The 25,572-nt window shown below is 37.5% G+C and overlaps 1 long non-coding RNA gene across 1 annotated transcript in view; it reads right to left on the bottom strand.

Annotated features, from left to right (window-relative positions):
- The window catches only part of LOC120539783, a 39,368-nt gene that overhangs the window by 2,661 nt on the left and 11,135 nt on the right, over positions 1-25,572 (bottom strand). Inside the window, exon 2 of the long non-coding RNA XR_005635678.1 lies at positions 7,384-7,480. This is a non-coding gene — a long non-coding RNA (uncharacterized LOC120539783). The remainder of the gene's footprint in view (positions 1-7,383; positions 7,481-25,572) is intronic.

Genomic DNA, 25,572 nt, shown 5'->3' with positions numbered 1-25,572 from the left:
CATCAGTAGAAATGCACCACTATAAAAATCTTATCAATACCCTTAATCCTTTTCTTCTGTATCATATCTGCTAATATCAATTTTGATATTTATTATTATATTTTTCTATTTTTAGTGTATTCACATTAAAACTGATGGCTCGAATAAGACTGCTTATATGAGATAAGCACTTTATTATATATCTTCCCTGAAAAAGGAAGACAAACCTATACACTAACATTAACCCTAACTTTTTAAATTATATTTCTAAAGGATTTAAAATGCAGACATGATGTACTACAGCAATGCATACCAGGGTAATGAATTTTGTTTTTAGCTTGTCTAGAGGGAACATCTTAACTTAATATAGCAGCTCAAGTAACAAAAGAGTGAGGGGCTGCACCATAGGCAATGCAGATTGTTTTCTGTTTCTCTTTAAGGTGGGCCTTGTTCTTATCTGAGTGGTACTTTTTTAGATTATAATTCGACTAATATAGTATTTTAATTATGTGCTATACTTCAGCCAGTCAGAACATGTGTTGCATGTTGTTTTTTGATGACAGCATTGATATCTTTGTGCCTGCAAGGTGTTTTCCTCTAGGTACCCTGTTTTTGCTTTCATTTATAAAACAATGTCCATTTTCAGTGTCTTTAATCTTTGATTGATGTGTGTGAGCGGGCACTGTGGTGGACTGGTGCCCTTTGCAAGACTGGTTCCTCCTTGCTTCTAATACTCTTCAGCAACCCTGACTTTTATTATGCAAATGTAGGTAAGTGGTTAGTTACTTCCATGTTCCTGATGCTGCTGGGATATGATCTGGCCCCAGTGACTCAAATTTGTGCATTTAAAAATCTTAACATTATATTAAGTTAACTTTAGATACTTTTCATTAAAAATATACCATTTTGTACTAGTATTAAGTATTCCACATTGAAAAGAGAAAGGGCTATAATGTATTTAAGCTGTTTTGAGTTCATAAGAGACAAGATTATATACCTGTGATGGATAACAAATAAATCATGCAAAATAGACAATGAAGATACCAACACCTAAAGTAGTCCAGTGTAGCTATGTGTACACTGATTTATTTTCAAATCCACTTCCAGCAGTTCAGGGTCTTTGAGGGTATCATTCTTGGCAGCATCAGGCACAAGATGAACCTCAGGCGTCAGTCACAGTGCACTCTCTCTCTCTCTCTCTCTCACGCACACACTTAATAATACCAGTCCAGTTTACAGTTGCCAATTAACTGAACCTGCACACCTTTGAAATGAGGGAGGAATACAAAAATACCAAGAAGATGATCCATGCTGACATAAGGAGAATGTGTAAACAGTGGACCAGTGATATTTCAAAACCTAGTTTAGTGAGACCAGATGTGATTCTCACGTGAAAACACCTGTCTGCAGACTTAAAGTTTCATTAACATTTGTATTGAATAGTGGCACAATCTTACTAAAAGCCCATTCCCACATTTCTCTAGTCCATACATTTTAAACATCAGGGTTACATTGTCCTATTTCTACTCATGCATTAAGCAAATGCATAAAGTAACTATGAAAGGTAGAATAGCCGTTATCAAAACTCAATATTTGCAGCTTAATGATTTATTTACATATCTTGCAACCATATTGCGTGTTTGGCATTTTCAGTTAGACAATACTGTTAACTTACTTTAGTCATTTATTTGCAAAACATGTTAGGTACTGTGCAGCTTCATCTGTGATTTTGTTGGAGTGGTTTCTGTGTCATTAGGCACATTTACTTTTTCTGGTGCACTGAGGACTGAAATTAAATATCCTGTGGCTCTCCTTTAACATCTTGCTTAATGGCATTTCTTTTATAACTTGTGGTGACTTATTTTATTGTTAATCTATTTCAACAACGTAGCTGCCATTTCTTTCATCCTCACATTGACTGTGGCACTATCATCATAAATAAGAGCAACAGATACCACATATAGCCAGTGACAGTTCACTTTTACCACTAGCTCAGTGATGTAGAAGTAGATACATAGAACTTTATTTGTCCCCAATGGAAATTTGGCATTCTACAGAAGCTCTTTAAATAAATAAACACATAAATAGGTAGATAAGTAAGTAAATAAATAAATATATACACACTTTGGTCTGAACTAAAACTGGAATTACTATAAAGCAAGAAAAATTAAAAAGAAAGTTCTAACTTGGCTATCACAGTCCAATGAGGCATCATACAGACATATTGCTGTTGGTATAAAGGAGCCCCAGCAGTGTTTCTTGACACACTTCTGCTGAATAATTCATTGGCCGAAAGTCCTCAGTGTTAGTGTGTCAGAGAGAGGATGTGCAGCAGTGTTCTTAATGTCACTCAGCTTTGTTTTAATTTTCTCCTTTGCTACGACACCCGGGGGGCTAGAGTACATTGTATAACTGAGATTGCCCTTTGATTCAGTAAGCCTCTTTGTCTTTTTCGTTTTTGATTACCAAAGCATAATATGGTTTCAAAAGGTTTTCCTTCTTGCCGAAGGTTATGTTTACTTTTAACAGATGTGAAATGTTTGCCTCACACATGATACACATTTACATGTTTAACAGAGGTGTTTTTTAGGAGACTTTTCAGTCTTAGAAGTTTATGCATCATGACCACAATCTTGATGTCTGTCGGGCCAAGTTAACAAGCGCTCCATTGGTCTTTGCTGTTTAAATCCCTAACCCTACTCTGAGCTCCGCCTTCACAAGGCATTTAATTGGTTTTCAGATATGAAACTGAGTAAACTGGATAATTGTTCACACCCACTTTTAAGCCAGATTCACTCATGGTTATCTCTCAACATACTGTATGTTTTTTACATCTTGCTCTATGAGACTGTTTAAAATCAGTCTCCCGAAGCAGTGAGGGAACATATCTGACTACTGTTTCGCTGTCCTATCCAGTGCTTAAATTACAAATTTTTAGCTACAAAACAGGTTTAGTATTCACAGTCATACTGATTAAAAACCATATAATTAAACTTTAGAAAAATGATTTTTCATTCATTGTTACCACACTGTATAGATGATTCATTTCCAGCAGATGAACTAATATTCTTTTTCAGACAAAAATGTTTCAGAGAGATGAGGTGAGGCTTTGCTCCACTTTTTCTGAATCCTCACATGTCCACTTGCACACAATTTTAGTTCTCATTTTTGTTGTCACTTACAATTCATGATATCACAGAGTGAGTGTGTTACCTAGGAATAGTTGGCTGGGTACTGTATATGAATGTCTCTGTTATTGGGGGAGCTTCTAATTTAAGGCAGTCTGGTTAAAGTCAATCATGATGACAACTCTAGAATTTACATAACTACTCCCTGGTAAGATTCACCGTTTTCTGCCAATAGTCAGAAATGAGGATGTAAACATCAGTCAGACTAAAAAGAATTAAAAGAGATTAAAAAGAATTTAAATTCTAATCTTAGATTATTTAATTAAGATTATGTGTAAACAGTAGAATAATATCATACTGAAACAAATAAAAGATTAATTTTAGATCTTGTGAATGAGTAAACAGAGCGCTTACATTTATTACTCATTGATTATTCTTTGGAGGGAAGTACACCGGGGAATGACAGTCAAAACCTGCATTTTAGGGACTTAACTACACGCTTTAACATAACAGTTCTTTAATGGCATTTTATCTTTCTTTATTTGGGTTGTGTGGTTCCTCATAGAACCATTAGAACCAACCTGACAAAGAATCATTTCATTCTAAGAGGAGATCTTTGTATTTAACAATGCTTTTGGGCTTTGAAAACACAAACACAATAAGAAAACCTGAACTTAGCCTGAGTTACCATTATCATCAGTCATTAGTATGTCACAAATCTGTTACCATGTGTTCATGGTTATTTACTGTATGGAGCTTGTTACATACAGTATCTAAATAAATAGAACTTCTTTCTGAAACCTTCATGATGGATGGATCTTTAATGAACTAAAAATGGTTCCCTTATGGAAAAATCTGAATAAAAACTCTGCCACATTTTATATTTTTTAAGTTTAGATCCCCATAATACATTTGTAACAACTCTGCCATTTTTGTTATTGCCATTCATCAACCTACCTAACTAAAGGGTGAAAAAATGGTTGGGTTTACACTAGCTCACCACATGATAAACAAACCTTTTAAAAATATAATTTTTTCTTTTTTGTCTGTATAAAATATTAATTAAACATTTTTTGTTAAGATCAAAAATAATAGAGTACCTCTAAAGTGACCAGGCATGAGTGTTCATCTGTAAGTGTGCTTTGGATTAGGCTGGTATAGTTTTTGCTTCGCACAATTTAAAATAGACAAAAAAAGTCTTTATACTGTGAACCCAACTTGCATAATATACTGGTTTATTACACATTAAAATCAATAAGCTGTAGTCTGTATCACGTACTGGTGTGCTGAACCTTTCTATGAATGGCTTATAAACTTTCTATGTGCAGCCATACTTTTTCTAATGTCAATAATGCAGCTGGTTTCTTTGGAAAAAAAATATTTTATAAAACAAAAATGGAAAAATGCAAGTCGACACAAATGCCTACTTTGTTGTATGGAGGCTTATGAAGTGTGTTGTCATACACTTACAGGCACACACATGTTTAAAGTACCATCATAAGGTTTGGTTTTCAGAGAAACTTCTTCCTTCCCTAATCTAAGCACCATGTAGTTATCATCCTATAATTCTAAAATGGCAGAATGATGATTGCTGTGATGATATGTTTTTACTAGATGTGCCTGGGTTGTGCAATCCCAATTGCTTGGTTTACAGTAGATTACTCACTTTAATGAAGGCACCAAACTCACTGCATTTACATTTATTAGAGAACTCTGTGGTTGAGACACACTGACAATGGCAGTCAGAAAGGGCAGGGCAAATTAAAGAAAAGGAAAAGAAGGGTACGGAAAACTGGAATGTTTCATTTATTCAGGATGAATGTGTATAAAAAAATTGACGGTTGTGGTTTATAACATTTGTTCATTTACTGAACCACATTAGTCAATTGCAGGCAATTAACAAGATGATAAATCTGTATGATTTTAAAAAATATGACTACATCTGAAATAAATCACAATAGTAAAGCTGAAAATAACACTTCAGACAACTGAAGGCATGTTGCAAAGAATTAAAATGCTATTCCTCTCGATTGTTTTTATTTCACACTCACTAACTCATGTGCTGTAAGGACCTTTCTGATGAGCTCTACAGTTTACTGCCTGATCGTTTCACATCAGAATGCACACTAAACCTCTGCAGTGGCAGAGTCATTGCGGTCACAATGCACTATATAAACCCCTTTCTGCCATCTTCAATAAATGGTCATACTTACTGAGTATTTGGGCTGAATGTGTTAATCTGTATTGTTTTAACATAGTCTGCTATGCTTATGGTCTAAACGTATTGGAAGCAAAATGTATAGATGTCTGAAATTAATTTAGAAATACTGAATAATAGTTCCCTGTCTTTAAAAAAATATCTACAGTTCATTTTGAACTATCCTTGTACATTTGAAGATCTTTCAAAAGCAAAATAGAAATGCCTTATACTTGAAGTACAACTACCTTACTATTGTAGGATATCTCAGTATTCTTTTTTGATCTTTTAAAATAGGTATATGGTCAATGTGAGATATTATAAAGTACATTAATGATAATAAACTCAATTGATGTACCATTTTATGAACTCACATTTTCAAGTACAGGGCTCACTTGCTCCCACACCCACCTCCACCATTCCAATTTAGCATCCCTGGCCACCTTGACAGCATGTTGCACCGTCTCTCTGTGTGTTGAGTGATTTCCCCAAGTCAGAATTATCCTTGGTAAAGTAAATATAGTGGTCACATAAACCCTAAAAGGGAAAAGGGATATTAGAGCCTATTTCTAAAGCCAGGTAATGCTTTCTGGCAAGCATCTACTTGCCAGGTGCACCATGCGACACAGTCATCCTAAGGCTGTTGAAAAGGTATTGAGCTGCCATGTTCGCTCACCAGCTGAAAGAGAAAAATTTAATGTGAGATATAATGCCAATTGGGTATCAGGCAGGTGTAGGATGAGAGACAGACTACACCTTGACAATGGAAACTGACTCTTTCAGTGTTTATTATTACTCTCCTTCTGGGAATAATTGAATTGTGTCACCCAAATATTGTTAGAATTACACAAAGCAATGACTCAGGAGCCACCTTTTTGATAGAGGGTGTCTAGTACTTTTATTATGCTATCCGATTAAAGAGAAACAATGGTGGTGTGAGTATACTCACAAACTCTGAACTGTCTTCAGATTTTATAAAGGAGTGAGAGGTCACCAGAAAGGGGCCTTGGGTCACACAGAGGAAAGCCTTCCCATCTGTTTGCATGTACAGTATTTGCCTACTCTACTACTGTGAGGAATGATGGAGATCAATCAATCAACATTTATTTATATAGCACATTTTCATACAAAAAAATGTAGCTCAAAGTGCTTTACAAAATGAAGAATAGAAAAATAGAAGACACAATAAAAAATAAACATAAGTCAACATTAATTAACATAGAATAAGTAACGTCCGATGGCCAGGGTGGACAGAAAAAACAAAAAAAAAAAAAAACTCCAAAAGTTGGAGAAAAAAAATAAAATCTGTAGGGATTCCAGACCAAGAGACCGCCCAGTCCCCTCTGAGATATCAAGTGATGTTCATTTGCAAAATGTTAGATTGCTATGTCAGTCATGAATGCCCAAAATAAACATGAAGTTTTAATAAGTTTATTATTGGTTGAACACAATGAGGTTAGTTTTACTCACTTTCACTTTTCAATTTCTGCATGACCACCACAGTAGAAGACAGCATTTCGCAGAAAAGACTATTGATGTAGTAACTATAGCCCTGCCATACAAGTTACTATTTATATGTAACAGCTTAATGCTGTCTACAATACACTTTCAAAATTCTGCAAATTTTTACAGGAGACGCATTTTGGGAATATACAGTCTTTTCTTCTTTATCTAAAACATTAGCAATCCAAACTGACCACCTCAGATCTGCCTCCATGTCCACCCCTTCCAAAGTCCAGGTTCTTAAATAAATAAATCCCTAAATAATAAAAACCATCATTTAAAAACTGCATTTTGTGTTTACTTGTGTTATATTTGACTAATGGTTAAATGTGTTTGATGATCAGAAACATTTTATGTGACAAACATGCAAAAGAATAAGAAATCAGGAAGGGGCAAATAGTTTTTCACACCACTGTATATGATGTTCTATATATCACAGCTTCTAGATTTTTAGATAAATCGAACCTATGAGAAATCTTGAAAAAATCTTAGTATAACTAAAAAAAAGTATATTTAGTCAAACATATATATCAAAAAAGGGAATGCAAGACACAAAAAAAAGTCCAACCTACCCACCGAGTAAGTTTCACCTGTGACTGCCTAACAGTCAAAGGGCAGACATTTAGCCTGCACAGGTCCAAAAATGGGCCGAGACTCTTGGAGTTCAAAATATCTGGAAAAGAAACAGTTGGAAAACTCGGGTCCACAACCAACAATACACATTTTATTTATACTTAAAAACTTTACTTAGAGATTTTAAAAAAGCAATGGAAAAATAAGACAGAACAATATCAGCACCTAATAAGCATGCAAATTAAACAAATTATAAGATAAAAACAGTACCTTGAAAGAATGTCAAAAATAGAGAAATCCAAAAATCATCAACAATTAGAAAACTAAACATAATATAGGAGTCTGGAATATCAGGAGATGTCAACAGACAATGGAGCTTTTCTGCTTATACTGCTCAGCGCAATCCACCATCTGTACCATCAGGTGGCCCTGTCCCCTTAGGCTCTAAATAATGGGAACAGGGAAGACAATAAAGTAACCTAATATATGTATTGTATTATGATAGCACAATATTAAATAGAAGAACAAGAGAGTTAATAACAAAATATGGATTCGAAAAATAAAATGATTTAAAAAAAAAAAAACATACTTGTGCCGGGAATGTAACGCAGAGTGAAATATGAGGCCAAATGACTCTACTATTGACTTAATTGCAGGGACTCCTTCACCTAAATGAAAAATGTATGATCTGTCACTTCCACATTTAGCCCTGGGATCAAATAAAGTTATATAAAGTTCCAGAGGCAAAAGCCATGGACGAGTAATATAAATTATAATCTGGAAAATGCCTTTTTATTTGATTATCCAGCAGTCATATTGATGCAGCATGGATTCTTAAAGCTATGCATACACCAAATTAAATGTAAAAATACATCAGAATTAAATAAAATCACAGTTAAGAGTAATTACCCACTCCCCTTGATTTTATTATTAACTAGCAAAATATCCGCGCTTCGCAGCGGAGAAGTAGTGTGTTAAAGAAGTAATGAAAAAGAAAAGGAAACATTTTTATAATAACGTAACATGATTGACAATGTAATTGTTTTGTCACTGTTGTTAGTGATGAGTGTTGCTGTCATATATATATATATATATATATATATATATATATACATATCCATACATATATACATATACACATATATATATATACACATGCACATATATACATACGTATATATATATATATATACATATCTACATACATACATACACACACATATATATATAAACATATATATACATATACATACATATATACATATACACACACACACACATATATATATATATATATATATTGTGATAGAATAAGATGCTTCTCGCACCCTTGTACCCTCAGACTATACGTCAGACACCAGGTAAAAGTCCAAAGATGATATTTATTCTAATAATAAGTGCACAAAGCACGCTCCTCTCCACAATTCTCAAATAATACAATAATTAATAACCACAATAATAAACAATCCTCCACTCCCAGACGCTTAGCCACCCTGCCTCCCAACTCAGCTCCTCGTCTGGGAGCTCCCACAGTCCTTTTATATTCCCTGACCCGGAGGTGTTCCTTCCCAACAGTCCACAAGTCCTTATTCCTTCCGGGTCAGGGTAAATAATGTTTTTTCTCACCCCGGAAGCCCGTCGCTCTTCCTATGACGAACTTCCGGGTCATAGGGCATGAAGAACTCTTGGTCCTCCTGCAGCTCCCTCTCGTGGCCCCCATGGCATCCAGCAGGGCGGTGCATAAAAACTACATGGTCCATAATTCCCTGCTGGTCTTCTGGGGACCTCCATGCTGCAAGGAGGGCTCCACCTGGCGGCTTGGGGTATTGGCGGGTACATGGCGGCCATATCTTACAGTATTCCCCAGCGATGAATTATAAAGATTCGGAGCGGCCTGCCCCGAGAGGGAAGTCTTCCTCCAAGAGGACATTCCGGTTGAGCCTTGATTAATCTGAATATCTTGGTCCCTGGAGAACCTAGGGGGAATATTATTCCAGTTTGATATCTTGTCCCCCTCTCTCCAAGGACAGTATCGCCAAATGTGGCCCAACCTTCGGCACCCGTAGCACTGCCTCCGTCCTCCCGGTATTCTCCCCCTGCGGGACTGAAAACAATTAGGAAATGTTAGGTCCGCCCCTTGTTTTGCTGGGAGTGAAACCCTGCCGCCTCTAATGGTGCTTTCTCTCTTTCTTTGTCAGGAGACCCCGTTTTATTTTCGGGATCTCCTGCTTGATCTGGGCTTGTCCACAGTCTGAGTCTCTACTAGATGAAGAGAGACCCTTTACTGTCTGCACCCCTTTTACTTTATAAATTACGGTGGCGGCGTCTTTAGGGCTGTCTCGCTCCGAGTCAGCACTGTGTAGCTGCCCGGATCGATTAGCCCTTCCGCTGGCCACTCGGTTATCGTACCGGCCTCTCTTGTAGGGCACGCATCCACTTGGCACCCGCTATGGATTAAACGCGGGCCCGTGTCACTTCGTCCCTATTTCATTATATACGGTACCGGCTTTACCTACCTGTACCGCTAAATCAATTAAGACAGGTGGCTCCCGAGACAATCGCCGCAGGTACTCATTTAATTTGTTCATAGGCTTTTCAGCCGCTCCTCTCAAGTCTGCAACGATCGTCTGGATTGTTTGCACCACCTGTAAAAATGTGCACGGGCTGAAGCAACTTCTCCAGCTCGTGCACGCCCAAAATTTATTCAATGCAACCGGAGGCACGCTCAAGCCATCATTAGCCTTACCCTCCGGCTGGGAGCCAATAAACACGGCCGCTCCTGGCACGTGCTTCGACAGGTCCCGCAAGGGAGCCTGGGATTTGGAGTTCTTTTTGGAGGACCGCGGTGCCGCTTTTGGCTGACTGCAATCAGTCTGCATCAATTTGTCGACAGACCGATCAGTCATTTCCCGGACCTCCTTACTTTTTGTAGGGAGAGCGGTGCTTCGCTCATCTCCCTTTTCCCCTTCGGAAAAACCAAGTCCGTCTTTTCTTGGGTGAAGCCACAAACAGCTGAACATGGAACGTCACCTTCCTGGAATCCTTCGTGGTAGGTCACGTGTCCCTTGCCGGCACCCGTAATGCGGAAGTCCTTCGGGTTGCTCGTTTGCCTGAACGAGAGCGCCATCGCTTTCGGGTTTGTCTTCTGCCTCCCGCAGAGCCTTCGGATGGACATCTGGGAGGTATGTACATGGGACATCATGTGTTAAATTAAAAGATTATAAAGTACATTCCCAGCACATACCTCGTCGGAGACGTCTTCCTCCGAAATCTCTCCCAAACTCGTAGCTGCTCCATGGCTCGTCTTGAGCGTAAGCAATGTCGAGCGCTAGACCTCCGCTGTTGCTGGCGCTCTGCTTTGTCTTCTTCTTCCCCATGACGGACTTGATAAAGGTGAGGTTTCTGGCGATTTTTCCTATGTGTGTCGTGACGCTGTCTTCCCGGGGTATTCTGTCCACAATAAAATTTTTTAAATACAGGTCCTCTGCCAAACTGACGGCCAGAGAATCCTGCCGAGCTACGCCAATTGTGATAGAATAAGATGCTTCTCGCACCCTTGTACCCTCAGACTATACGTCAGACACCAGGTAAAAGTCCAAAGATGATATTTATTCTAATAATAAGTGCACAAAGCACGCTCCTCTCCACAATTCTCAAATAATACAATAATTAATAACCACAATAATAAACAATCCTCCACTCCCAGACGCTTAGCCACCCTGCCTCCCAACTCAGCTCCTCGTCTGGGAGCTCCCACAGTCCTTTTATATTCCCTGACCGGAGGTGTTCCTTCCCAACAGTCCACAAGTCCTTATTCCTTCGGGTCAGGGTAAATAATGTTTTTCTCACCCCGGAAGCCCGTCGCTCTTCCTATGACGAACTTCCGGGTCATAGGGCATGAAGAACTCTTCGGTCCTCCCTGCAGCTCCCTCTCGTGGCCCCCATGGCATCCAGCAGGGCGGTGCATAAAAACTACATGGTCCATAATTCCCTGCTGGTCTTCTGGGGACCTCCATGCTGCAAGGAGGGCTCCACCTGGCGGCTTGGGGTATTGGCGGGGTACATGGCCGCCATATCTTACAATATATATATATATATATACATACATACACACTCTTTGGGGTGCAAGCAACTGTTGCTGGGGGTGGCAGAATCCATCAAGGAAGAAAAATGAAAAACATTATTTGTACAAAATCTTAATTTATTTATCCATTCCTAAATAATTAAATGGGCAGGCTATTTCGTATCAGTGCAATACGCTGCTTGTTAAAACGGATGACTCCCACTCCACGTGCAAGTCTGCGTGGATATTATGAACTATCGTATCTGTTCAAGTTCTATTTAAATTTTAAATAGAAGGAATTTTTATTTAGTCGACAGAAATATCTTTGGTAGGAATGTAAGTTAAATGTAGGCATCATTGCATAAATTTTTCTTCACCATACAAATGTAAAGAGTAAATTAAGCCTTACATTCCAACCAAAGATATTTCTGTCGACTAAATAGAACTTGAAAAGATATATTTTTTCGAATGTGATCGTGCAATTCAGATATAGTTGACGCGTACCAACGCATCGAGCCCGCATGCTATTGTGGTTTCGCCTGCATGCCTCAATAAGTCACCCTCCCCTCGCTCTTACTTTTTTACCATTCGTCTAATGAATACACTGAGTATGGCTTTACGAAAACAATCATTGATGGCGAATAAATTATCCATTATTCATAAAGCTTCAATTGGTGATCTGTCTTTCTGCGTTAACCGCATATTTTTTCATACGTCTCAAACCAAGGGGATGCGAGGGTAAAATGAATCGGGAAGCACGCGTACATACTCAGTGCACCCCTCTCGGGAATCAAACCTCGGACGTTGGCACTAGAGGCGAAGCCTCCACCATTGCGCCACGGCGTGTAGTTTGTCTATTTGAGAGTATGTAGATAGGGGTATATATATACATATATATATATATACCCGCGCTTCGCAATGGAGAAGTAGTGTGTTAAAGTTATGAAAAAGAAAAGGGAACATTTTAAAAATAACGTAACATGATTGTCAATATACAGTAATTGTTTTGTGAGTGTTATGAGTGTTGCTGTCATCAAGGATTTGATTATCATTATTTCCTTCAATCAGGTTCGTATTTGTAGGATGTGTTGTGTTCAAGTTACATTCCGTGTTTGTCAATCGTTGTAAAGATAACAGGTTTCATTCATCGATTCGTTTCTTACTGCATCAATAAACAGCTCATCTTCCTCTTTATCTGAGACGTGACACACTACATGCACGGGTTTTTTTTTACACTGTCTTCCTTTAGCGGGACATTGACTTTTTCCACCGTGTGCTTTGTTTCCGCAGTAGCTGCACTTATGAATATGCTTGTATGTATCACACGCTTCATATTTTTTTGCTGCCTTCTCAATTGTGTAATTCGGTTTTTGTTCAGCACTCTTTGGAACTGTTGCTTTTTGTCTGTGCACTGCTTAATTTCACATGAGCCGCTCGGTGTACATGCATTCTCAGCTGTGCTGGTGCCATCTTGTGCGATGTCCATGGCTGTATTTAATGTTAGCAAAGACCCGGCACTTAAAAGTTTCTCTCGCAGTTTCACCAATTTTGTGCCAAACACCACCCTGACCATCTCATCTTCCTCTGCATAAGCACAGTCCTTCACCCGTCAATATTTAGCGGCAGTGTTTCTATTGGATTGCCGCTGACGGACGGCCTTATATGGGCAGGCACTAAATTACGTGGGAGGCGTAACTCCGCCTCCCACGGGCATCAAGCAGAAGTTTATTATAGTACTGTATATGGACGTAAAATAGGTTCCAGTTATGACCATTATGCGTAGAATTTGAAATGAAAGCTGCCCAACTTTTGTAAGTAAGCTGTAAGGAATGAGCCTGCCAAATTTCAGCCTTCTACCTACACATGAGTGAGTGAGTGAGTCAGTGAGGGCTTTGCCTTTTATTAGTATAGATAAATCAAGACACAGATTTCACATTCCTTACTTAGCTGCAAGATCTAAGAAGTCTTTATAACCTAATTCTCACTCGAGAGGGTAATAAAATGGAATTCAATGTATCTACTGGGCACTTTGAGTATTTGCACTACAGATTAGCTAAAGCTCTCGTGGTATTACAAAATTTTGTTAATAATATATTTATGGATGTTTTGGCAATTTTATACATTGGTGAATGCAGTGAATATATTGATTTCTAAAAATATTTTGGGACACGTATCCAAAATATATGGGAACTTCTGTCATGTTTGTGTCATAGTGTCCTATTTGCCAAATTAGAAATGTGAATTTCAATAATCGTTTGTGTCCCTTCTTGCATGTAACATAACTTATCAAGGATTAATCACAGACAACACTAAAATAAATGCAATCAACGTCTCCAATAAAACAAGTCTGACATTTTCTCATTACCACTACCATTGAACTTTTATTAAAAATTTGCAGTTTAATTATTTCTCCAATAACAGCACTCACTCACAACACTAGCAATAAACTTTCCTGGACTGTTGAAGCTAAGGAAGCTTTTAAAAAAATAACAGACACATTCACAAGTCCTTTCTGTTGAGAAATCCAGATATTAGAAGCAGCCTATAGAGAAGAGGCTGAGAATCTGGAGAGTTGGAACCAGAACAACAACCTTGCACTCAATTTCAAGAAAACAAAAAAACTGATTTTGGACTTCAGGAGACTGCACTACAGCGGTCACCATCACATCATTGAAAGGGTGGAGACAGTCCAAAGTTTTAGATTCTTAAGAGTCCACATTAGCCAGGACCTGTCATGGAACACTAAGATGACAGCAATGGCCAAAAAAGGTCTTCAAAAAGTTCACTTTCTGAGGAGCATGAAGAAAGCACAATTCACCACAACAGTTGCTGGTTAACTTCTACAGGTGCACCATAGAGACTGTCATCACGTACTGCATGGCAGCATTGTACTCTGGCTGAAAGAACAAGAAGGCCTTCCAGCATATCATCAAAATGGCTCAGAGAATTACTGGTACTCATCTACCATTACTGGAAGATATCTTCACTACCTGCTGCAGCAGAAAAGAAAAGAACATTTGTAAAGATCCAGCCCACCCCAGCTGTAGCATTTTCACTCCTGTGCCCTCTGGCAGGTGCTTCAGAGCCCTGCATGCCTACACTTCCAGGCTGACGAACAGCTTTTACCCCAAAGCAATCAACCTATTAAATGCACAGCATTCATTGCCCCTTCCTATAATAGAACTACCACTGATTGAACTGAACTCCTGCACCAACCACACATAGTCACACACTTATACATGACCATATGGAACGCATGACCATTACATTGACTGTAATTCACTGCTTAATACAACAAAAATTAAGAATAAAGAAAAGAGAGTCCTAAGCAGAACCAGCTGCTTGAAACATATCATTAAAAATAATCACAACTATGATACTCCAAAACAATTAATGGAAAAAACAAATGTATTAATCTTCAAAAAGAAAAGACAATAGTTTAAAAAACAAATATCAGAGGACCTTGAAGAATTGTAGAGAGGCGTAAAACTAGAAAAGGGTACAAAAGCATTTGTAGTGATCAAGGTATTAATCAGTTAAAAGTTAAACAAACTGTCTACAAATTGAAGATGTTCATTAGGAGTGGGTATCATACAAAGATCACAGTCAGGTTGTAGTGTGTGGTGTTGAGGGAGATGAAAAAAAAACCCTAATGTAAAAAAAAAGAACCTGCAGCAATATCTTGAAGTTGTCAAAGTCTCTAGTCATGTGTGCACTCTAATGAAAAACACTGAACAAGACTGGTGCTCGTGGGAGAACAGCACAGAGGAACCCATTGCTTTCCAGCAGAAACATTGCTGCTTGTTAGAGGTGGACGATACTATCAAAATTATAAATCTTAATATTTATAAAATTTTGGATGGTAACAGTATATATTATGGTATAGACCTTAAAAATCTAAAAAATGTCTAAAATGAAGTTCTTCTGACTTCATCTATATCAAAATGATTACTGAATTTTTTTTTTGTATTTTTTGAGATCAAACTAAATTTAGTTTTCTAAAATGTGTATAGTCATGTAAACTTCAATTAAAAAAACGACACAGAAAAAAATGACCAAATAATTATATGCTGTTTTAGAATGATGCAGTGCAGTGTAAAAATCTCTTAAATAAAAAGTTTACAATGTTCCACCCTGGATGTAATGTTTTTACACAACTTGGAATGCAAAGTGTGTAGCCAACATCAAAGTGTTCTAGGTATCAGAAAGCAGCAAAGCAATCAGTATATGAAGTGCACAACCAGCACCAGTTTGACAAGGGATAAGGAGAACACACAAGGTGGCATATTGTGTGCAGAACAAGCTGCATGTACACAGCACAGCACGTGTCAGCTTGATGGTGGCTGTCTACTTTGTATTCAAACGTGTGTGAAAACTCTGCAGCGCACAAACACCATACCCAACAATGTACACAAAAGCAAGAGTAAACAATTAACATTCTTTTACTTGTGTATGCCTCTGTCATAAAACCATGCTTGTGTCTGTGTGATTCAATACATGATCCAGCATGTCAATACAGCTGTACTCAAATCATGTATTTTTTTTCTAAAAGGCACCTAATTTGTGGCCAAAGGCAGCACGTCCTGTCGGACCTTCCATGTTCACATAAAAGCCCACTGTTCATGGTCTAAATTGCATACATCATTGGATGGGTGAAGCATTGCAACTAAGCTGCTTCTGTGTTTCATACAAACAGGTCGCTCCCTCCACAATATGCCAACTCGCATGTTCTTCTTTCACTACATCAAACTAATGCTGGCTTTGTGTTTTGTATTCCAAGCGTGCAAAAATATTGCATTGTAATTTCTGGTGAATGTACATACATTTTTAGTTAACTGAAATAACTGGAGCACAAATAGTTTCTTACGCTAGTGTATGATCTTTTTAATTCCGTGTACCAAAAAACTATGTGTGATTATAAATGATATTTTTTTCCTTTGATGCTTTTCTGTTTTTCTAGCACTACCAGATGGTCTTTTTGGAAGTGTTTTTTCTGTCATGATCAAATATAGCTTGGCAAGGTGGTAACATTATTTAGTAATTAAAATCAGGCCAGTCATGTATAATACTACATATACTATTTCAAAAGAGGAATAATTATTTTCTTCTGCACAGCTAGAAAGTATCAATTCAGGCTTTATTTTTAACACACCAAAGTGCTGAAATAGCACATTTTGGTCTCTGAAAGAGTGCCTTGTAAACCCTGTTCCTGGACCTGCCTATGTGCTGATTTCTATTGATATTACTCTTTATTTCTGAGCCATATAAGCTTTGATCCCAGCTCACTTCTCATTTGAGGTTTCAGTGGACTTTACTTATTCTTTCTACTTTGCATTTCCTTCCATTTTTGTTGGCACCATATTCATGGCTGCAATTAATGTTTGCAACCATACAGCATGTTAGCAGTAGTGTCCAGTAAGAATATTATATCTTCTTCTTCTATTGGCTAAACCGGATCATCTTCCATATCAGTAAAAATATTATGTAATCCTGTCATATACAGCTCACACAGCACAGTGACATAGACAGCAGCACTAGACCTTCAAGTGATTCCCAGCCAGTGGTGTCTCCGTATGGAACTTCTGCAACCTCCTATTGTTTCCAATGGTGTCCTTAACAGATCCCACTTTCCTTAACATGTCCTAGCATTTCTGCGAGTGTATGTTGGTATGTGTGTGCCCTGCATTGAACTGGCATCCCACCCTGTGCTCATTCTAGCTAACCAGGACACAACAGATATAAGCAATGAAAGGAAAAGGAAAGTGTTTGAAGAAAAAATGCAAAGTTAATATAGCAGAAAAAAATAGTTAAATGAAAATGTGGTAGACAATTATTTGCTCACCTCGATTGTGTCATATCCAGAGTGCTATGTTGCTGCTAAAATGTTGTCATTGCTCTTTGTAATAATGATAAAGTTGTAGATTTCAGCACTGGAACTAAGGCAAGATGGTCACCTACTGTTTGCAGCTTTTCTAAAATGGGTATTAGCAAATTATTTAATTTAATAATGAAGCAAAAATATACAAAATATATGTAACCTGGGCTAGGTTTAAAAAAACGCCGAAACAGAAAGGGGAAAAGAAAAGGATAGTTTCAGGCAAAAGGCCGAAACAAGAAGGGGAAAAGAAAAGCACAGTTTCAGGCAAAATGCCGAAACGAAAAGGGAAAGAGAAGGACAGTGGAGGCAGAATGCCTAAATGAGACAGAATAAGAAAGAGGAAATAATTTTAGCAAACCGCTAAAACATTAAAAGAGAAGACAGGAGAAGAGAAAGCTTTAGCAACACGCTAAACTGATTAGACAGAAAGAAGCGATAGAAGAACACTAAAAGGAATGGGAAGTATATAAAGTAGTGAAACGGCATAACAAGTGAGAAAGAACAGTCTAGCAAAACGCTGATGTGCAAAGCAACGCACTGAAGCGATAGATATTTCATAGAGGAGAAAGTAAGTGGGGAACACTGTAAAAGTGAGCCATCAAACTGACGGTGTCTATAGCCAATGGAAAGGACAAGTAAGTGTGCCACTGCAGGACGCGAAGAGAGTCAAGAGAGGAGAGGGCCTGACACGGGGTGGATGGAGCAATTTGGTGACTTAAATAATAGAAAGACGGCGGGACACGAGTTCAGCACTGGCAAGCTGTGGCTTGAGTTAAATCCTCAAGTGAAGGGGCCAGTTCTGTTTTGTTTGTTTGGCCAAAACACACCCAAGCTACGGTTTGGTGCCCCCAACGTAGTGAGTAAACTTCACTGATGGTGGTAATTAATAAGGGTGAGCTCACCAGTAGTATGGGACGGACGATATATGTATAGCTGTAAATAATTTAGTGTTTGTGTTTTATTATGTGTTGTATATATTTGTAAAATGCCAAGTTTGGAAACCTGTTCATTTTGCATCTAAGTAAAGAGAATTTTTTTTACTTAAAGTTAGAGTAACTGTGATTTAGTTAGGTGTTCAAAGGGCTGAAGGTGGCATATATTGTACATGCCAACAACAAAGGTGGCGACACCATAATAAAGAGCTCAGGGTCTTGCAAGCTGATTAAAGGAAGGGTGGTGCAAAGGCGTTACATATATAAAATGTTTTACAAGGTTAATAGAAAAATTGTTAAATAAAACCAAACAATGAAGTTAGCCTTCACATGTGCATTTTGAGAGAACATGGTAAAACCACAAAGTACAAAGGAAGTAAATTCAAGTTAACAAAGAATTATTTAAGCAGGGATCAGGTAAAAATCTCAAGTGAAAGGTAAGAAGGTCAGTTTTCAGCAAAACAGAGAAATGTAATAGGGCAGGCAAATTCTTAAAGCAGAGATCCATGGAGATTGAAGTGTAACGTGAGCACGAATCAGCGATGGAGAATCTCCAGTGTCACACCTTTGTAAAAGAGGTAAACAACGGAATGTTTGATTATAGTGCTTTATATATGAGGCTGACAGCATCAAAATCTAACACTAGCAGATAGTTGTGCACACTATCTTTTTTATATATTCTACTTATTTTACAAAATATTTAAAAGAAAGTCTTTGCCTAAGATGAGCTCCACCTTAATTAAAGGATATGTGTCTGTCTGGTTTCTGTATCTCTATCATTCCAACAGATGGCACAATATAAGAATTTGCAGCAATAAAATGCACTTTATTTGTCATTTCAACAGATGGTACATCACAAGCATTAACACTACTTTTATTAAACCCTTTTCAAATGCCATATAACAGAGATATAGGCACTGCATTTGTCATTGCAACATTTCATGTAATACCTTTTATTGTACAAATGTTTTTGAAATACCATCTTTTGGAATGACAAATATAACACATTTTATTACTACATGCATTACGTTCAATATAAATACAAATAGATGGTGCACTACAAACGTTAATGCCAAGTTAATGCTGCTTTGATTACTTAGAATTAAATCTGTCTTAGACCCGACCCAGTTTATAAGTAAGATGTCATGGCAGCTCATTGATGGTAGAAACAGGGATATAATACAGCTGAGATTGTAAAGCAGATTTCTGGGAGCTATCAAAAATCTTTGAATATCATAATTTAATAAATTATCAAACAGTGTATTTATCCAGTGTTTTGTGGACTTTATTGGGCATTTTTATCAATTACACCAGCCATTAAGGTATTAATACACCTTACGATAACATGATGGGAGCGATAACATTATAAGAAACCTTGTATTTAAAGCCGAGTGATTGATTAACAAATTTTGTTCATATCTGAGGCTCATTCTGGTAGCCACACAAGTAAGCTCTAATTAAGATTCAAAATGCTTCAATTCATCCTGTCCATTTGTTCACTTTCTGACCTTCTTCTTCACTAGAGAAAACAAGGCAGGGTGGGATGCCAGTCATTGCTGTCATGGACTGCTCTGATGTGCAAATCACTTCTAAAAATTTAGGTGACTTTGCATCCTTTGAGGCATTTATTTTAAATATTAAAACAGATTCCAACACAATTATAGTGCTAGTCTACAGCCCACCAGGGCAATATTCATTGTTCATGACTGAATTTAGCAACCTTTTATCTGTTTTGGCTATAAATTATGATCATGTAGTACTGATGGGGGATTTTAATGTACACATTGATTGACACTTTTAGCAAATGTTTTACTTATTTGTTCAGTAGGATTTTATCAGATTGTCAAAGGTCCAACTCATAATCATAACCACACATTAGATTTAATTATAACTTACAAAGTTGAAATTCAAAATTTAAATATTACTCCATTAAATGAAGTTATTTCCGATCACTACTTAATTATATTTGATTTAGTCCTGCCCTTGCCAACGCACTTACAGATTAAAACAAAGACAGTGTGACATCTAGATTGTAATTCTGCTTCAAAATGTATAGATACTTTGAGTAAGTCGAGTGTAATTTTGAAAAACCATTTAGATCAGTTAACATCAAATGTAAACGTGGAAAACAATTTAGATCAGCTAATATCACATTATAATGTAACCTTGAGAGATGCTCTGGACACAGTGGCTCCCATTAAAACAAAAGTGATCAAAGCAAATAGAAACTCTCCCTGGTTTAATAAAAACACTTGAGCTCTTAAATTAGAGTGTCAAAAACTGGAGGGCTGATGGAGAACAACAAAGCTACATGTCTTTCAAATTGCATGGACAGAGAGTGTTAAAAAATATAAAAAAGCTCTCTTTAAAGCTCGCTCAGAATACTATTCTACAATAATAGATAGCAATAATAATGTTTAGAACAGTGGCTAAATTAACAAATGGGAATTCAGATCTACAGTGCAAAATACTAAAAGATATTAGCAGTACAGACTTTATGAACTTCTTCAATGAGAAAATTAAAAATATAAGATCCAAGATCGAGGCATCACAGTACAAACCAAATACTAGCTTAGCAGACCCTGCTTCACATTGCGTTCAGCACTTTAGTAATTTTAATCCTGTAACTGAACAGGAAGTCTTAACTTTAATTTCTAAAATGAAGCCCACTACTTGTTCCCTATATCCAGTGCCAACAAAACTAGTAAAACTTGCAATGGATGTTCTTGCAGCGCCTATTCTAAACATCATCAATAGTTCATTATTGCATGGCACAGTACCTGATTCACTAAAAGTGTCATTAAACCATTACTTAAAAAGTCAGACCTTTTTTTCTAAAATACTACAAAAAGTACTCGCCAATCACCTTGTCACACCTTACGCATTACAATTTATTTGAGAAATTCCAGTCTGGTTTCCGCACTGGTCATAGTACAGAAACGGCACTAATGCCTGTTGTAAACGACATTCTGATATCCTTTGATGAAGGAAACTCCACTGTAATTATGTTGTTAGATTTAAGCGCAGCATTTGACACCATTGACCATTCTATTTTACTGCACAGGCTAGAAAATGATGTTGGGCTTACAGGCCTGTGCTTGCTTGGTTTAGTTCTTATTTATCAAATCGATTCCAATATGTACAGAAATGTGCTAACAGTACTCCATCATTATACACAGAAGTGAGATATGGTGTCTCGCAGGGCTCAGTACTGGGACCTTTACTGTTTTCACTTTACATGCTTCCACTGGGACCTATAATTAGGAAACATAATGTTAATTTTCACTCATATGCAGATGACACCCAGTTATACCTTTCATTTAGATCAAATAAAGTTTCTCTGATGTTGTCTTTAATTAGTTGTGTTAGTGAATTAAAGGAGTTGATGGATGAGAACTGCTTGTATGTAAACATAGATAAAACTGAGATGTTAATTGTTGGAGGGAATGACGCTAATCACAACAATATTTTGCCATCATTTAACTCAGTTGGAATCACCATTAATTTTACTAAATCAGCCTGCAATCTAGGACTCTAGCATGTCATTTAAAGTGCATATTACAAAGTTGTGCAAATCATGTTTCTTCCATCTTAAAAATGTTGGGAAATTAAGGCGCTTTCTAAATAAACAGGATTCTGAGAAATTAATTCATGCATTTATTTCTAGAAGGATTGACTACTGCAATGCAGTGTTCATTGGATGCTCAAACTGTTCTTTATACAGCCTCCAGTTAATCCAAAATGCTGCTGCAAGAATTATTACAAAAACAAGTAATTTACGAACACATAACTACAGTTCTTAAATCCTTACACTGGCTCCCGGTTAAGTTTAGGGCAGATTTCAAAATCCTCCTTTTAACATATAAAGCATGAAATGGCCAAGGTCTGCATATGATTCCAAGGATTAATAAAATAACAGTGGGAGGTCTGTTACTGAGCCCCTAAGCTGTGGAATGGTCTTCCTGCTACTATAAGAGATGCCACTTTGGTCTCAGCTTTCAAATCCCGGCTGAAGACTCACTACTTCAGTTTAGCATATCCTGACTAGAGCTGCTGATTAACTGTACAGACTGCATCTCTGTTGTTAGTCATTAGCACTAAAACAAGTAACATGATAGTTATAATTGGATACTAACCCTCATCTATTCTGTTACTCTTCTCGGTACTCAAATGTGGCACTTGGTGCCACAGCTCACCTGACAAGTTGTTTTGCCTGCCTAAGGTAAAGTAATCCCTGATGGAGGATCGCAGGAATCGTGGGGTAGAGGGGCCCCTTCATTGGATTGGCTGGACCAGTGCTGTTTTAGCTATAGAATGGCCAAATGGGGGTGGCAGTTTGATGGATGAGGTCTCCAGGACTCCAGGACTCTAAACAAATCCAAATTGTATTATGTGATATTATCTACTGTTAAATTCTGCGCCGTACTTGAAAAATTTTTATTTTTATTTTCTATTGAGGATTTGTTCTGTTCTGTGTATTGTATTGTATTACATTGACCCCCTTCTTTTTGACACCCACTGCACGCCCAACCTACCTGGAAAGGGGTCTCTCTTTGAACTGCCTTTCCCAAGGTTTCTTCCATTTTTTCCCTACTGGGGTTTTTTTGGGAGTTTTTCCTTGTCTTCTTAGAGAGTCCAGGGTGGTGGGGCTGCCAAAAAGGAAGGGCCTGTTAAAGCCCATTGCGGCACTTCTTGTGTGATTATGGGCTATACAAAAAATTAATATGTATTGTATTGTATTTTATGTCCCAATGGCTGTTCTCTTTTTTATTTTTTAGCCATCACTATGTCTGGTTTTGTTTAGGACCTGTCTCTGGCTCTGTTAATCTTATTTATTTGCAATTCAAGGCTTGTTTTTACAGTTATGTATAAGCCTTTGAGCTTTACTATGATGCTTAGGCCCATTGCCACCATCTCTTCCCAAGTGGATTTAATTTATTTGAATTGCTTGGCTATTTTGTAGTAGGCAAGATTCTGAAAATAAAAACAGAAGTGTTGTGGACTGGCAACTTTGCAACCCAGGTACATAAGCTACCATATTTCATCTTGGCTTTAAGACTTTTTTATGGTAATATTTGGCTTTGTTCTTTGGAAGTAAATTTCTTGTCTAGCTTTTTAGATTTAACCTCTGTATTCATTTGACAATAAATACAGAGCTGCATACTTAATGCATACAAAAAAGTAAAGTATAACATTTAATTTTCTGATTAAAAAGAGAAAGCATTGTAAACACATAGCAAGGTGTCACAGTGCCCGCCTCAGTAATGCAGAGACAATGACTGTGGTTTCCAGCTTGACTACAATCTATGTGAAGTGCACAGGTTTGTGTTGGATTTTTAAAATTTCTTTCACATCAAAAATTAATGAACGTAAAGTTAATTGCCAGTTCTAAGTTAAGTGTCGGGTGATGCATGACTGAGACTCATCCAGGGCTACTTGCTGTCCAGAACTCATTGCTGGTATAGCCTATGCCTCTCAAACCTGATATATAAAATATGAGCTCATAAAATGGATGAACACATGAATAATTTACACTCTACACAACAAGGTAAGTTTGTTATATTTCTTAAAATTAGATAATGGCAAAAATACTAATATTAACACTATGCAGGTAGGTCAAGATTAGGAACATGAAAATCTTGTAACAACTGTCACTGAATGTGTAAATGTGGACTTGAATCAAACTATTCCTGGGTTTAGTAGACCCTTCAATAGGTTTAACCATTAATTAATTGAAGATGCTAGTTTAGTGAGCAGCAAAGCTTTAACTTTAGTTGAAAAATCAAAGCAAAACAAAATTAGACCTAAAAAAAATGTTTATTAAGCTCTGCCTCACCCCAAGTTGTCTCTTTTCCAAAATATATATAACATTGACCCATAAAATCAACAAAGTTCTGTGGGAAGATTTCATCACAGTTATGCTTCCTAATGGGTATGCCATCACTAGATTCTAAAGTATAAATAAAATATACATATTTTAGAATAATTTTTGCTTTTCTCACTTACAAAGTACAGTTACACACTTGTAAGTATTAGATTTACTAGAATTACATAGACAAGAAACACTCAGGCAGTGCTGTCTTTGAAAGCCATGGCGAAGCCAGGCCCCCCCATTTAGAACCCAGGTCCCCCAAATGCTTCTGCCTCATTTATTTTAATCATTAATTACCAATCACGTTAGCCACTCCACTCACCTCAAAGTAATAATAATAATAATAATTCTTTGCATTTATATAGTGCTTTTCTCACTACTCAAAGCGCTCAGCAATTGCAGGTTAAGGGCCTTGCTCAAGGGCCCAACAGAGCAGAGTCTCTTTTGGCATTTACAGGATTCGAGCCAGCAACCATCCGATTGCCAGTGCAGATCCCTAGCCTCAGAGCCACCACTGGTATTCCCACAAACCCCCCGAAAATGGCTCACCCAGTTCTTTCCAGTCCCACCCACTTTGCAATGTCTAGCTTTGCCACTGATTGAAAGGCTCAAACATTCTGCTGCATGAATGAATCTTTTACAAGTAGTTGAGGGCATTATGGTGTATTTCTTTTCCAGAGTAGCTATTTGAATTGAGAAATCCCATCAGTTACTTGTAGCAGTGGCATTTGAGTGCTGGGGTTAGTGGTCAAATATTTCTTCATTCTGGTTGGTTGTGGTCCCTTTTACTTTACCTTCTGTGACTTATGCACACTGCTTTTGGTTTTGATGATTTTCACAATTTACTTGCTCTGGTAAGGGTTGAGGTGGCAATGGGCAGATATCACTCCTGTCACAGGGGTGATGACATCTAACACTGCAAAGACAATTACACAGTTTGTAACTGACCACAACTTATCAGACCCCTGGAGATTTCTAAACCCAAACTCAAGAACATATTCCTTCTACTCACCAGTGCATCATTGCTACTGAAGAATTGATTATTTCTTTAGTGATACAGTAATAATTTCTTGCCTACGATTAAATCTTGCAAGTACGACACTATTGTTATTTCTGACCATGCCCCTCTGATCTTGGAGCTAAAATCATTATGCCCCACATACTCATCTCGCAGATGGTGTCTTAATCCACTTTAATTAGCAGATGAGAACTGTACAGAATTTATATCCAAACAAATCAGTTTTTTTCTAGAGACAAATACATCCTCAGAGGTCTCTGCAGGAATACTCTGGGAAACTCTGAAGGCCTTCTTTAGAGGACAGATTATCTCATATCTTTCCCACAGAAATAAATTGGAAACCAAGTAGGTATCAGAGCTAACCAGTGAAATTACTAGAATAGATCAAGAACATGCCAGGTGTGCAAGTGAGGCTCTTCATAGGAAAAG

The sequence above is a fragment of the Polypterus senegalus genome, chromosome 11 (genome assembly GCF_016835505.1).
Source record: "Polypterus senegalus isolate Bchr_013 chromosome 11, ASM1683550v1, whole genome shotgun sequence".
Lineage (NCBI taxonomy): Eukaryota > Metazoa > Chordata > Cladistia > Polypteriformes > Polypteridae > Polypterus > Polypterus senegalus.
This window is presented reverse-complemented; position numbering and strand designations above follow the sequence as displayed.